General features: G+C 45.3%; 1 protein-coding gene across 1 annotated transcript in view; it reads left to right on the forward strand.

Moving 5' to 3' along the window:
• DYNC2I2 (dynein 2 intermediate chain 2) overlaps nt 1-12,204 on the forward strand; it is a 255,373-nt gene that overhangs the window by 133,314 nt on the left and 109,855 nt on the right. The gene's annotated exons all lie outside the window — the stretch shown is intronic.

Here is a 12,204-nt window from a genome sequence, read left to right on the forward strand (position 1 = left end):
GATAGTTACAGAGCTGGCATTTCTTGAAGAAAGACACCCTATAGGCATGAAGTAATGAAGCTCACAAACTCATAGCTCAGGGGCGTCCTGCACAATTCTTATTTTGTGAACCCAGAGTGGTACTGTACTGAGAAACAAAATAGATTTAACAAACCTCCCTTTTTCCAAGAAGGCCAGTGAAGGCTCTGTAATGCCACATTTATTCGATCAATAACAAGATCATACACAAGACAAAAAATCTCAATACCTACATCATTTCATCAATAAAAATGCATACAAAATGTTAAAAATGAGACCCCATTGAAACAATCATATGTGGCATCCAAAAGTTGGATTGTGAGTTTATCACATGATCAGAAGTAAAAAACAAAAAAGAAAATTGTGTTATAAAATTTTAAAATAAATAAGGATCAATTTAAAAGGAAGGGAGCTATAACATTTATCCTACATCGCTATTTGCACTGGGCTCCCGGTCTGAGGCCTCACTGTGGGTTTCCCCAAACTCCTGCAGTGGTGCTTTATGTGGCCACTTTAGACCTCTGCCACCAGGCATGGAGGAGATACCTAGATATCCTACATAGTTATTTGCACTGGGCTCCCAGTCTGAGGCCTCACTGTGGGTTTCTCCAAACTCCTGCAGTGGAGCTTTATGTGACCACTTTAGACCTCTGCCACCAGGCATGGAGGAGATACCTAGATAAAGTAAGAACAAGCCATTTGGTCGTGTCAGAGCTGAATACACGAAGAGCGTCTGAAGGGCAAGAGAATGACAACAGCCAACATGCAGGAATGATCCATTTGTTCCTCAGATTAGCATATACAGGACAGAAAAAAACATAGTGTTCAATAGTTTCTGTAGTGGAGTTACAAGTCGGACACATAGGGGTTATGGTAGAGTTCGCCCACCTACTTCTCATAGCATTCAGAGGTAAAGTGCCAAATCTAAATCCAAGCTCGTGCTTGGGGTGGTTCAACATCATCCATGTAAGTATCAAAGTTAAAACCGCTTTTAACATTTAAAAAAACTTGTGATTAAAGTGCTGAGTGACCTGGATTCAGTGCCAGAAAAATCAATAAAGTTCAAATACATTATTTTTAGCTGTGCTATCATGTTTTTTTGTAATAGACTGCGGGTCGCCCACATGTTCCCCAGCCCCAATTTAAAAAAACACTCATTGACTTTTTCAAACCATGGCGAGAGTCCTGAATTCCTTTTGGAGGATTAAAAATTCCTCCACAGCATCCTTTACTGGTACTTGGGTATTACTAGTCCAAAGTCTTATCCAAAACATAAACACCTTTAGGACAGCAAAATGGGACATGGACTTTAATCCAAGATCGAGGCGTAAGGGTAGTATCGGTGTGTTCTTTGGGAGATTTGAAAGAGCTCTTAAAAATTAGGTTTCAGTAACTTCTAGTTGGTTAATATGGTCCAATCCCCACAATTCAGCCCCATAAAGAGCCGCGCCCAAACCTTTGGCCCATTGTATTTCTAGTGTGGGAGAATTTGGGTGAATAGATGAGAGTTTGACTCTTTTTACAATTGCGCAATCCACATGCTGAAGGGTCAGGAGGACCCTTTTCTGAATTTGGGGAGTCCATGCTAGGTTGTCACTAATTCTGACGCCCAAATAGTCAAAGTCCTTGACCTGTTCTAGTAATTAAGCGTCAAGCCTCACTTTCCCCTTAGTGGATTTGTAAGGATTAAAAACCATGAACTTTGTTTTTGAGCAATTGATTTTAAGGCCCCAAACTTTAGAAGCTGTCGCAAATTTGGTTAACACATTTTGAATGCCCATTTGTGGTTTTTGATATGAGCAACATATTGTCGGCAAATAAAAGGGACGGTATTAGCTTGCCTCCCAATTTGGACGGGTCACCTCCACAGTCATACAACTCTTATAAGCTCATTCATGTACAAGGTAAACATAGTTGGGGCCAACACGCACCCCTGGCGCACTCCTTTCATAATCTGTATATTGTCGGTCAAACTCCCATCGGGGTTCCACCTGACTTTAGCATAATTATCATGATGTAAACGAGTTAAAAGTTGGAGTAGGCCGGGGGGGGGGAGGGTCTCAAGTCCCTCGTCCCTCAGAATAGTCCAGAGCGTAGTGCGATCAATGGAATCGAATGCCGTTTTGAGGTCGACAAACACTACATAAAGATGGCCCTTCTTAAGCTTGACCTCTTTCCATATAAGCAAAAGAAAGCTAAACACCTGCTTGTGGAGGCTCTAAACCTGCCTGCAAATGCGAGAGTATGCTATTGTCCTCTATCCAATTATGGAGATGTGATAGTATTACTTTGCTAAAGACTTTCTGGGACACATCTATAAGGCAGATGGGACTATAATTTGCAGGGTCCCCTTTTTCCCCTTTTTAAGTCTCGTCTGAGCCAGCGCGCATGCGCTGCTCTGCAAGACTTTTTGTAAGCGCTTCAAGCTTTACTCAGTACTTTTCACACGCTGCGTGTGGTTTGTTTGGGTGCTTTTTTCCTATTGGGCTTTGTATGCAAAGTCTGCACGCAATTGGGCAAAGGCGGGTGCATGTCCCGCTTTTTCCAAGAAATTTATCCTCCCAGGCCTACAACTTGCTGTTACGAGCCGGCACGCGCAGTGTGCCATCTGTTATCTGTCAGATGTCACACAAGCACGCGCGCACCACGCAGCTTGCATGTTGGTGACTTGTTGCTTTTTGCCACTAGTTATCTTTTATACTGAGAAGAGGCCAGCAGCTTACACAACATGTCATGCTGGTGTCTGTCCCACATAAGCAGTGGGCGGGATGTCGGGGGATTTCCTGATCTTTCTGAACAGATTTATCGAAACAAACACTAATCCGAAAGCCCAGGACAAATTGGTCATGAAAGAAAATCCACATCTAACGGCTTGGAAGGCTGTACATTTTGCCTCAGGTAAGAGCCGCACACAGGTGTATCTAAAAGCCATTTGTGACATTTAATCCTTAAATATCCCTCCTACCCCCCAAGGCTTTAAATTGTAAAACGAGACGAGTAACTGAGCGGACACACCCGCAGCTTATACGGTTTTGTCCATAACGGGTTTGGCGGTTACAATGTTTCTGCTGGGAAGTCTTTCATAACAAGCAGCACAAAATAAATAAATTAATAGTTGAATCCGGATTTCAGAGGAAGAAATGTTAAACTCGCTCTCCGGCTTTAAATACCAATAATAACACTGATTCTTCCTACATGAAAATAGGTTGTTCGAGGCATATGAGCTGCAGATTATACACTTTTGCATAGATCGCCATCTGGTGTTGGGCCCGGATGTTTGAAGTTTGTTTTTCCTCTTGGAAAGTCTTTGGAAGTCACAAGGTCGGTGACTCCTCCTTTGGTTCGTATTGCGCATGGGCTTCGGCTCCATCCTCAGACTGTTTTTTTCCGCCATCGGGCACGGATGTAATACTTCGTGCTCCGGTTCCGAACTTTTCCAGTTCAACGATCGACGCAAAATCCTCGCTCATCGAGATTCTTCAGATAACAAATCATCTTAATCACCTTCTCTTCGATACTTCTTCTATTCCAGTCGTCGACGGCGGCCTTCGGGCCTTTCCCGGCTCCGGTCTCGGCTGATGGAAAGAACCCCCTTCAAGAAGTGCCCTCGATGTGGGTCCAAATTCCCCCACACCGATCTTCATGAGGTGTGCAACCTCTGCCTCTCCCCTGAACACGAGGCTCGAGACTGTCCCGCCTGCAAGTCTTTTAGATCGAAAAAGACTATTCGAGATCGAAGGGCCAGACGCAACATGGCACACTCCTCGACCTCCGCTCCAGTCGACATCTTCGGGGACGACGTCGAAGCTCCGGGACAGCAGCACACCGAAGAAGATGACGATGACCTCGTCAGTGCTTCCGAGGCCGACGACTCAGATGTGGAGGACATCATCCCGGTGCAGAGGGTTGTGAGTACTATACCCCCTCCCACACCCGCGCCGATACCCAAAAAGGCTTCGGTCACGCCTTCGCCTTCGAGCCTAGGCAAGACCAAGGACACTGCTTCTAACACCCCACCTTCGGCCCGGTAAAGAAGCCTATTAAGCCTTCCGGCAGCTCGGGCTCGAGCCAGCCTACCAGCGGTGCCGAAAAACACCCTTAGGCACCGAAGAAAAAATCGGCCTCCACCTCCACACCGAGCTCAACACCAAAGCCCTCGGTGTCGAAACCCGCCCTCTCGGTGCCGGCCAAATATCATAAGGCCCTCGGTGCCGATACTCCCGTGCCGAAGCCTCCCTCGGCACCAAACAAGAAATCGGAGGTCCCAAAAAAGCACGGCACAGACAAGCCTAAAAAGACGTCGGCCCCGAAAACCTCGGCGCCGACCGAACAACCAGGGTCACAAGAACTATTCACACCGGATCCTCTGCAAAAGACACTTACCAAGGATCCAAAAACTAGACATTTGACACTGTCTTCAAAAAAGAGACATTTGGACAAACCAGCTCCACCTCCACCTCCAAATAGGTAGGACTGTGCTACCTCCCCTTTCAGAGTGCCTTCCCCACCTCCTCCAACCCCTCCACCCTCCCCACCTCCACCTTCTCCACCCCTGCCTCATCGTTCTCCGACCCTGTCTCCAGACCATGATGATCAAGAGGACCCTTACTACGATCCAGCAGACGTGCCACAAGACCCCACCCCTACTGGATCCCCAGACCCATGGGATGACTATAACAATCCGGACATCCCAGATGTCCCACAGGATGACCTTTATCCATCCAGGCCATCCCCACCAGAAGACTCGTTATGTTTTCACCACCTACTACAGAGGGCGGCACATTATCACGGGGTAGAGCTACATACTGACCCAGTAGAAGAAGATTTTCTCCTAGACACCTTCGATACTGCTATACTACCTATGTTAAAAGGAGTAATGAAACATGCACCAGAGGTTTTTAAAGACCCAGTCAGGGCTAGGGTCCTAAACCCACGTATAGAGAAAAAATATAAAGCCGCCCCCACAGATCCTGCATACATTAAAGGGCCTGCACCACTGGATTCCTTAGTGGTATCTACAGCTAGGAAGAGATCAAATTCTCAGGCGTCGGGCGAAGCACCACCACCTGACAAAGAGTTCAAGCTCCTAGACGCGTCAGGGAACCACACTGCGTCACAACCCGCCAGTATATGGCGTATCGCCAACACGCAAGCGCTATTGGCCAGATACGACAGAGCGCATTATGATGAGCTAGAAACCATCATGCACCATCTCCCTGAAAAATACAGAAATAGGGCTAATGAATTGATTCAAGAGGGAAAAACCATAACTAATACCTCTATACGCTGTGCCCTAGATGCGGCAGACACAGCCTCCAGCGCCATGAACACCAGTGTCCTCCTCCATCGCCACGCCTGGCTAAGAGTTTCAGGTTTTAAACCTGAGGTGCAAGCCTCCATATTGAACCACCCATTTGATCAACAACATTTATTTGGTCCAAAAGTTGATGAAGCCCTCGAGGATGAAGAAAGACACCGATACGGCGAAATCCATGGGAGCCCTACAGTCACACACTCCTAGGTGCTCCTTTCGCCGCTCTTCCTTTCGGGGCACGGGTAGAGGCTACTCCTCAGATAGCGCATCCACGTCCTACAAATCCCCTCCTCAGTCCACCTTCACAAGGGGTTATCAAAGAGGTGGCTACAGAGGCAATAATAATAAAGGCAGAGGCAAAACAAATACCGCCCGCTCTGCCACACTGCCTACCCAATGACTTTCCCCCGCTCCCTCCAGACCATCCCACTCCGGTCGGGGGCAGAATACAAAATTTCCTTCACGTCTGGGAGACCATCACCTCTGACAGATGGGTGACCCAAATTATTCATTCAGGGTACTGCCTAGAATTAACATCTACGCCCCCAAACATTCTCCCAGGCAACGCCCAATGTCACAAGAACATGCCACGTTATTAAAACAGGAAGTAATCTCCCTCCTGCAAAAACAAGCCATAGAGCAAGTCCCCATCAATCAGCAAAATTTAGGGGTCTACTCCCTGTATTTTTCTGATTCCAAAAAGAGACTAGACTCTACGACCTATTCTAGATTTCAGACCTCTAAACACTTACATACATTCAGACCATTTTCACATGGTAACCCTTCAACAGGTTCTTCCACTCCTCTCCCAGAACGACTTTCTCACCACACTGGACTTGAAAGACGCATACTTTCACATCCCAGTACACCATGCTCACATAAAGTACCTCAGATTTGTAGTGGACGGGCAACACTACCAGTTCAAGGTGCTCCCATTCGGGGTCACAACAGCACCAAGGGTATTCACCAAGTGCCTAGCAGTAGCGGCGGCACACCTCAGAAGACCGCACATTCACGTCTTCCCATATTTGGACGACTGGCTAATAAAAGCCACGTCCTACAACCAATGTGTGCACCGCCGCTACAATCCAACTACTTCACCAGCTAGGTTTCATGGTGAACCACCAAAAGTCCCACCTGATACCATCACACACAAAACAATACCTCGGTGCCACCATAGACACCTCAAAAGCCATAGCCTAGCCCAATCCTGCCAGGATTGCAAACATACAGGCTCTGCGTCAAAAATTCATACTTCAACACTCTCTCCCAGCAAGAGTGTTTATGCAACTGATAGGGATGATGGCCTCTTGCATTTTCATAGTGTCCCATGCAAGACTCCAGATGCGTCCACTCCAAGAGTGCTTAGCGCGCCAGTGGAACCAGGCCCAGGGGAAACTGACAGATCTGGTGTTGGTGGACGGTCGCACCCATCGCTCTCTGCAGTGGTGGAACACCACAAACCTTTCCAAAGGTCGACCGTTCCTGGACCCGGTTCCACAAATAATCCTAACAGACGCATCGCTCTCCGGCTGGGGAGCTCATCTGCTACATCTCACAGTGCAGGGCACATGGACGCCGCAACAGAAGTTACTCCACATCAACCATTTGGAGTTACTGGCAATCTTTCTAGCCCTAAAATCCTTCCAGACGCAGATTTTAGGCAAGGCAGTCCTCATTCGCACAGACAACATGACTGCCATGTACTACATTCAAAAACAGGGTGGCACACACTCTCCACAGCTCTCTCAACTAGCACAGAGCATATGGAGATGGGCAATTCCGCAAAAAATCTTTCTCCTAGCCCAACACGTCCCAGGAGTCCAAAACACCATGGCAGATCTGCTCAGCAATGTGAAAAACAATGGGAGAGAAAGGGTTTTTCTGGGTAGGGGGTACTCCTATTCCCCTTGAACAAATGTTTGGCAAACAAAAGAAGGAGCGCGCCCTCTGAGGTCAAATAATACCTCCAAACTAATGAGAGGTGTACTGAACGGGACAATCCTTTATTTTGGTTAAAGACCCCTCACTCACCAACCTAGTTGGTGACATGCTTCATCATCGGGGTCCCACCCAGAGGCCGAGTGCCATCTGGGTGTGCTGCGACACCTGATTACAGTGGAGCTGGTGTGATTTGTGTGTGCAAGTGCTAGTGGTGATTTAAAAATTGGTCAAGTTTTTTTAACTCTGTAAAAAATTATTTAATCATAGAGCACCTGACCAATGTTAAAAGAGAAAATGGGGATGCCATATAGGGTTAAATTGACCCGTGGTATCTAGCAATAAAGTGTGAAGTGAATGAAAAAAATATATATGTAGTTGGTCATATATATATAAATGGTCTACATGTTTCAACCCTGGTGGAAAAAGTCTCCGGGTTTTCTTCAGGACCGAAGGTGAAGGTGCTAACCAGGGTGGTATGCACACGCTAAGGTGTACCCTGCCCTTGGTTAGGATTAAAAAATTCCTACTGAAATTCCAGTGGGAATGAGCCTGTGGAGGAAAACAGAAAAGATATATACATTGCATTTATTTTCCATAAAGCATTATAAATTCAGGTTCCTCTCAATCACTAGGAAGTGATGCTAAGCCGTGGTTGTGAGTTTAACCGGCTAATACAGTCATCCAAATTATGGTGAAATAGCGTGTATGTGCTCTATTTGTGGAATACAGCTTGCATCCATCAAAAGCGCGCTACAACTTACTCCAATCATACACTGTTGATCCAACAGGTGAGAGAGTGCATTCGCACGGTAGCTTACCGAGGTGCACGTGAATGGCGGTGTGCTGATCAGGTGACTAACATCAATCGTTCGTGTTGTCACTCCGTGTATCCACCATTGATCGTACTGGTGATTCTGTGCACTCACATGGTAATTTGCGGGGTGCACGTAACTAGCGACGAGTGATCAAGTGACAATCACAAATGCCAATCGTCACAAGTGAAAACACACCATGCCAGTATTTTATTTATACCGACTACTGGTTCAGAAAGCTACAACTAACTCGCATACTCTACATAACAACACTCCTGAAACAACCGTGCAGAGGGCGAGAAAAGTGAAATGGTAACATCAGAGTTGATCTTACTGGTAATGCGGGGAGAAAGTGCCTCGAGGATGCCGAGAGCACGGACAGAAAATTCACCTTAAATCTGCCGGAAAAAAGGTAAAACGTAAGTGGGCTGAATGAGCGATCCTAAACGATGCGTGGTGCCCACCCACGAGAAAGAGTTGTCTACTTACTTAGTGAATAGGTAGATCAGCAATTTTGCCTACAACCGTGTCCCGCCACCGCGTCCCGAGGAATGCCCGGGATGCGGAGAGGAACCGGAGGGACGGGTAAAATACTTCCTGGTTGCATGTGAATGGTTGAAATTCAGCCAATAGCAACGTGTGTTTACTAGTAAGGCCCAATGGGTGAAGGCCTAAGCGACAGAGGAAGGTGGGTCAAAAAACAGAATTGTAGGAAGAGCGTTATAGGCTCAAAAGGGGGGGTGTGTTAGGCGAAATGGACTAGACGAGAAGGAAAAAATGTACACGCATAAAGCGGTAAGCCTCAGAAAAGGCGAAGTATCATCATCAAGTGCTTGATTAAGGGAAAAAAACCAAGGGTCAAAGCTTAGTGAGCTGAGGAACGAATGGAAGGTGGTCCTCTCAAGGGGGGCCGGGAAATTCCAGGTTAAGGTCAGAAAGTTAATAGTAAGTGTAACTACCAGGCATACTTGACCTGATATAACCCACACAGATAAAACAACGACCATATCTATCATACTTATGTCAGTAAATCCAGTATTTCTTGAAGGAGACAGAACTGATTTTCAGATAGAATAGGTGTTAGATCTGTGCCAAAAAGAAAAGTCATCTACTTGGAGAAAACTGAATTCCATGGGATATTGTCGTTCAGCCCTTTCTTATGAGTGGAAAGTCTGTACACCCAACGTTGTTCTTTTTCAAAAAGTCTTTCTTGCAATTTTTCTCCTGCTGTAATTTGTTCGATGACAGTCCATTTTAGATCGTTGGTTGTATGACCTTTTACTAGGAAGTGTTCAGTTAGTTTTGTCATCGATTTCTTGCATCTGATTGTGCTGCGGTGCTCGCAGATTCTTTGTTTTATTTTTCTGGTTGTCATGCCCACGTATTGTAGTTTACATGGGCACATGATTAAATAAACTACATTAGTGCTGTTGCAGTTCGTGTGAACTCTCAGGGTCCATATTTTACCTGTTTCCAAATCTAGAGTTTTAGTGTTCTCAGTAAGATGACAGACACTGCAATTGCCACATTTGTAGTGTCCAGTGATATCAGGTAGACCCCATGCATTCAGAACACTGGATTGTTTTAATTGATCCGTCATTCTTGGGCGTGTATTCACCAGAGTGTCTTTTAGACTCCTGGCTTTCTTGTAAGAAAACAATGGTTTTTCCCAATTGAAGATCCCAGTATTGAGGATTTTCCAATGTTTATTGACGGATTTTGTCACTAGGTTTGAAACACTATTGTATGTGGTTACACAAGTTAGTGGTATAGTACCTTCTTTTGGAGGTCTGTTGTCCAAAAGTGCCGCTCTTGGTTGGTTTCGTGCCCTTTTCTGGCATTTGTCGAGGATCCTCTCCGGATAGCCTTTTGTTTTAAGTTTTATAGTCAAGTCAAGGGCTTGCTTCTTAAAATCGTTGATTTTACTGCAATTTCGTCGTAGTCTTAAATACTGGCCATACGGGAGATTCTCCCTAAGAGGCCTAGGATGAAAACTTTCAAATCTCAATAGATTATTTTTTGCTGTGGGTTTATAGTGGGTTATTGTCTCTAGGCGATCCTTTTCTTTCGTGATCTCAACATCCAGAAAGACCATGGTGTTTCTATCTTTGGTGTGAGTGAATCTCAGGTTCTGGTCACAGGTGTTGATCCACTGACAGAACTCCACTAAGATGTTTTCTGGTCCTTGCCAAATTGCAAGGACATCGTCAATATAACGTTTCCAAAAAGAGATGTATTTGAGGAAAGGATTCTGCTCAGTGAGTATGAATTTCTTCTCGAAATTGAACACATAGAGACCCGCCACGCTCGGCGCAAAGGTACTTCCCATAGAAGTACCCCCTATCTGCAAATAGAGAGTACCCTCAAATTCGAAGAAGTTTTTCTTTAGTGCCAAACTTGCACATTCCAAAATAAAGTTCTTAGGTGTTCGGTATGTCCAATTTGTAGTGTCAAGGGTATTCCTGAGCACTTCAATGGTATCATCCTGAGGAATACTTGTGTATAAGCTCTCGATGTCAAAGCTTACTAGAATTGTTGTATCGTTGACTCTGATTTCTTCCAGAAGTCGAAGTAGACTTTTAGTGTCTTGAAGATATGTTGATGTTTCTTGCACAATAGGTTTCAGAAAAACATCACAAAACTGGGATAGGGGCTCAAGCAGAGAACCTATGCCCGAGACAATGGGTCTACCAGGGGGTGGGAGCTTATTTTTATGCATTTTAGGCAACGTGTAGAAATATGGAATTCTTCCTTCACTGCCAGTAAGGAACATAGCCTCTTGTTTAGAGATGTCACCATGGGTTTCTGCTTGTTCAATTAGAGTTGCTATCTCTTGTCGGAGAGACCTGGAAGGATCATTGATGATCTTTTGGTAGTTCCTTTCATCCGACAGTAGCCTTAGACATTCATTGCAATAAGCTTCTTTATCTTGGATCACTATCCCCCCTCCTTTGTCCGCTGGTTTTATGACAATGGTATTACAATTCTTAAGGCTTTCAAGTGCTGAATGTTCTGCCTTGCTGATGTTTTGAAAAGGTTGTTTGGGTTCTAGGTTTTCAATGTCATTAAACACTGCCTGTTCAAAAGTCGAGACTTCGACTGGGACTGTATGAGGGGGAGGAGTGAATGTGGACCTGGGTCGTAGGCCTGTTTCATTAGGATCAGGTTCTTGTGATCTCTCTCCTTGTTTTTCAAAGTAGGCTTTAAGTTTCAACTTGCGGAAAAAACTGGCAAGTTCACAGTGAAGTTGGAACTTATCTAGTCTCGCAGTGGGGACAAAGCCAAGGCCTTTATTCAAAACACTTTCTTCCATAGTTGTGAGTGGTCTACTTGCTAGGTTAGTTACTAGGCTCGGCTGTTGCTTGGCCCTGCTTTCGCTTCCAGAGTTCTGCTCCGTGTGTTGGGGCCTGTTGGATCCTCGTCTTCCCAATGGACTTGATTCATCCCTCTTCTTCGGCCTCTTCCCCTCCTGCCCCTGCCTAAAAAAGGAGGTCTATATGGGTTTGGAGGGAACATGGGCTGTTGGAAGGGTGGTTGCCAACCAAACATCGGATAGTGTTGTTGTGGGTTGAAAGGGTTTTGAAAACCGGGCAACATTTGAGTATTGAAGGCAGGCCAGTTAGTTTGAGCTCTGTTCCTTCCTCTTTGTTTTTGGCGATAGCTACTAGTGCTTGAGTTACTACTAGCTGTGGAATCATTACTGGAAACATCTGAATCCTGATCTGATCTGGTATGGGGAGTATGCTCAGGATCAGAATATGGGTAGGTTTTTACATATGAAAATCTTTTCAAGTCCTTTTGAAATTTTTGTACTTTCTGTTGAGTCAGATTGTCTTTGTACTCATTCATCTCTTTATTAATTTCATCTAATCTCTTTTTGTAACCAGATATGGTAGTTTTGAGGTGATTCTCGGTGAGTTGGATTTCAATTAGGATCGTTTCTGAGAGTCTCAGTGCAGTTTTTATGATCAACACGATCCAATCACGTGTGCAATGCCACGCGATTTGTGCCCAATCTCTTCTAAAAGTCGGGTCATCTAGAAAAATGCGAGGCGCATTAGTAACTAGTAGGCCTTTCGGTGCCATATTGTTTCTTAGGTATTCCTTCAAGATTGT

This window comes from Triturus cristatus, chromosome 1_2 (assembly GCF_964204655.1).
Source record: "Triturus cristatus chromosome 1_2, aTriCri1.1, whole genome shotgun sequence".
In the NCBI taxonomy this organism is placed as follows: Eukaryota; Metazoa; Chordata; class Amphibia; order Caudata; family Salamandridae; genus Triturus; species Triturus cristatus.